This window comes from Fukomys damarensis, unplaced genomic scaffold, assembly GCF_012274545.1.
Source record: "Fukomys damarensis isolate Sample0158 unplaced genomic scaffold, DMR_v1.0_HiC HiC_scaffold_17, whole genome shotgun sequence".
In the NCBI taxonomy this organism is placed as follows: domain Eukaryota; kingdom Metazoa; phylum Chordata; class Mammalia; order Rodentia; family Bathyergidae; genus Fukomys; species Fukomys damarensis.
The window spans coordinates 3,614,275-3,618,450 of record NW_022900929.1 but is presented as its reverse complement, the minus strand read 5'-3'; the positions used below and the strand labels follow the sequence as shown (position 1 = coordinate 3,618,450).

Here is a 4,176-nt window from a genome sequence, read left to right as displayed (position 1 = left end):
ATGTGAGATAATGAAAAGATGGAAATAAAGTGCTTGTAGATGGGGAGGGGAGGAGGGGGTGAAGGGAGGGCAGAGGTAAGGGGAAAAAATGAGAACCAAGACCTGTCATGTAGAGGTACAAGATCCCAACAATGAATGTAACTGTACTGTATCCCTAAAATGTACCAATAAACTCAATTAAAGCTGAAAAAAAAAAGAACTAAATGAATCATATCACAGTGATGTATGCCTACCCATGTTTATAGCGGCACAGTTTGTCATAGCTAAAACTTGGAAACAACCCATTTGCCCCTCAGTTGGAAACTGGATAAAGAAGATGTGGTTTTTCTATAAAATGGAATATTACTCAGCCATAAAGAATGAGAAAATAGATTCATGCATAGGAAAATGGATACATATTGAAGATATACTCCTAAGTGAAATAAATAAGTCACACATGTGTAAATACCGAATAGGTTCTCTGGGCTGAATAAACTGCAATAATAATAAGACCCTAATAAGATTACTGATGTTGTGAAATGGGAAGAAAGGGGCTAAAGGTGTAGGGAAGGTGGGATGGGTAGGGGAAGGGTAACAAGGGAAAAGAAAAAAAATTGTGAGATAATGAAAAGATGGAAATAAGGTGTTTGTAGATGGGGAGGGGAGGAGAGGGTGTAGGGAGGGCAGGGACAAGGGGGGAATAATGAGAACCAAGACCGGTCATGTAGAGGTACAAGATCCCAACAATGAATGTAACTGTACTGTATCCCTAAAATGTACCAATAAACTCAATTAAAGCTGAAAAAAAATACGTGGTAACAGGAAAGTCTAAGGGATATGGCTTTGTCTCCTTTTTCAACAAATGGGATGTGGAAAATGCCATTCAACAGATGGGTGGCCAGTGGCTTAGTGGAAGACAAATCAGAACTAACTTGGCAACCCAAAAGCCTCCAGCTCCAAAGAGTACATATGAGTCAAACACTAAACAGCTTATCATATGATGAGGTTGTGAGTCAGCCTAGTCCAAGCAACTATACTGTATGCTGTGGAGGTGTTACTTCTGGGCTAACAGAACAGCTAATGCATCATACTTTTCACCATTAGGACAAATAATGGAAATTTGAGTCTTTCCAGATAAAGGATACTCATTTGCTCGGTTCAGTTCCCATGAAAGTGCAGCACATGCAGTTGTTTCTGTTAATGGTACTACAATTGAAGGTCATGTTGTGAAATGCTATTGGGGCAAAGAAACTCTTGATATGATAAATCCTGTGCAACAGCAGAATCCAATTGGATATCCACAACCTTATGGCCAGTGGGGCCAGTGTTATGGAAATGCGAAACAGATGCCTAATGGTTGGCTGTTACCTGCATATGGAATGTATTGCCAAGCATGGATCCAGCAAGGATTTAATCAGGCACAGTCTTCTGCACCTTGGATGGGACCAAATTATGGAGTACAGCCACCTCAGGGGCAAAATGGCAGCATGTCGCCTAATCAGCCTGTGGGGTATCAAGTCACAGGGCATGAAAAGTGAAAAAGGACTCCAAAATCTAAAGGCAGTGGCTTGAGGCTAGGGAGAGTGTAGCAAAGCGGTTGCTTACTTAAAGATTTATCAAATCAGTCAGAGCAAATATCAGATACAATGTGTTTATTTAAAAGATTAATGTTTAATCATGAAATTACTTATCATACACACTGTTTTAAAAAGAAACAAGATACTGGATGTCTGCCAATTTTTGCCTTCATTACCTGTTTTCATAAAGTTTCTCAGACCCTTGTTTCAAATACAAATGCAGGGATTGCTGCCACTTTTTTTAAAAAGTAAAAGGCAGAAAATTGCACAATGTTGAACTTTTTTCCACTAACATAGTATGCAGTTCTAGTTTACAATCCTGACATGATTTAAAACATGTAATATAAAGATGTAAAAAACACAGAAGAAGAAAAACCAAAACTGTGCAAAGTGTCAAAGTTCTTTGTAACCTTCAGCTTCTGCACAATTCCGTTTTAGGATTTTAAAAATGAGTAATCCCATCTCCATTGTTATTCCTTTAAGGTTTTTTTTTTTTGGTACCGGGGGTTGAACTCAGGTCTTTGCACTTGCAAGGCAGGCCACCAAACCGCTGAGCTAAATCCCCAGCCCCGTTTTAAGGTTTTTAAATGCAAATTATTAGATTTACATCATTCTGTATTTACATTTTTCAGAAATTTGTCTTGCCTTATTAAAGTTCTGTAAAATACACTTAAATGGAAAAAAAATGATGTTCGCTTGGATTGAAGACTTTTCTCCAATGGATTGATAATTGCATTCATCTTGTGTTTTATATGAGAGGGTGTCTCAAGAATCCCCTGTTGGATTTGTTTAAAAGGATTTTTATCTTCTGTGATAAACTGTGCTGTGTACCAGGAACTGTAAAAACAAACCTTGTTACTAAGGAAAATCTCTGAAATGTGGTAAGTTCTAATGCCATGATACTTTCATGTGTCAATTTCTACATTTACATACATTATTTCATTATGTAAAATGTTTCAGCAATTTGATATTTTGCACAGTTAGCAAACTTTGTATGTCATTTCCTTAAAGGCATCGTGGAGGCTTGACATGAGATTTATGTTTTGTTTGCGGGTGAATATCAAATACACACTTTAGTAGTTTTTGAGCACAAAGTCATCTGCTCTTGCTTTTCAAGAATTTTGAGACACAAAGTTGTATGTAAAGGAATATATTACTTTTCCATTTTCTAGTTAGATTTACTTCAAAAGAATAAATCAAGTGAATTTTAGTGTGCACAAATAAGTGGTAATTGTAAAATTGTAGAATATCCTTATGTCAGGCATGGGTTCATTGTAAACTCCAGAATTAGCCTAAAGGACCAGCTAGGCAAAGCATTTTTTAAATGTTCAGAGGCCAAAAGATAAACAAAAATCTTAAAAATCCTACCTCCTTAAAACAGCCTTCAAAGAAGAAAATCCTCAGTGCAATCATCATTTTTATTCTTTTGGTACCTGTTTTCTTGGAGTTCCCAATGGGAGAGAAAGGACTGGGTAGCTTCAAGCATTAAGAGGCTTACTCTTTGATGGCATTGTTCTAGCTTTGAAATTTCTAGTACATCAGAGTCTCTTAGAAGACTTGTGCGAGTCTGTTCGGCTTGGTTTGGTTTCCAGAGACAAAGGGTCCCAAGTATATGTATTTGAGTGGTTGATGATTTTTAAGACCTTCAGAGAGCTCCCAGCAATTTACTTAACAACAACAGCAATAAAGGCTTGTGAAATCTTAAGAGCTTCCTGGCCTGTTTCTTGCAGGTAGGAGCAAAGGATTCTAAGCTGATCTCTAAGCCAATACCTTTTAATCCAGAGCCTAGGAAAGACACCTTATCATTCTTTGGAGCTCAACTTTATGCAGTTATACTGATGTTTCATTAAGTCACTGTGTATTTTTAAGTGTTGATACATTAAAAGTTGCTTTGTAGGAAATGAGTAAAATTTTGAAATACATGGAAATTTTATTTCCTTGTTAACTTCTACAAATCAGGACATGCAACCTAAAGCAGCTTAAATGAAATACTCAAAAGTAAATAAATATCAGGTAGCCATTTTTAGGTTCTTCTGACTTATGTTTCTATTTTAGGATCCTCATTTTTTCTCTTACAAAAAAATATTTTATTTACTATATAGCTCATGGACTGCAGGGTGAATTGTTGGGGAAAAGTAATTTAATCTGAATAAAAGTACAGTTTTCATTTTCACTATCTCAAGTAATAACAGCTTTTATTCATCAGTATATTTTCTTACTGTATAAATCTTAAAATGTACATTGACTACTTTCTGAGAAGTGGTACCAGTGTTCATGATGAAAAGGTTACTACTGAACAGCTGCACATTTCAGAAACATTGCAAACTTGATTTAAATCTTAGTGTAAAAGCAAACCATTTAAAGATTTTTTTAGTCTAAAAAATTATATTGGTACTAGTATCAGGTAAGGGAATTAAAGTTCTTAAAGTGATTTCATTCTTTACAATATACATTCAGATTTTACTTTCTGGTACTGTAAAGAACCTAAAGTGATACATTTAAATATGTCATTAATCCAGAATTCTTTATGCTGTTTGGATATTAAAGTTCCTTTATGTTTTCTATATAAAAAAAAGAACTCCTAAGCTTTTATTTAATTTATATGTGCTTTAAAAGTGTA

The 4,176-nt window shown here is 35.5% G+C and overlaps 1 pseudogene; it reads left to right on the top strand.

Moving 5' to 3' along the window:
- The window catches only part of LOC104875373, an 8,292-nt pseudogene extending 6,775 nt beyond the window's left edge, over positions 1–1,517 (top strand).
- Positions 1,518–4,176: the final 2,659 nt, after the last annotated feature.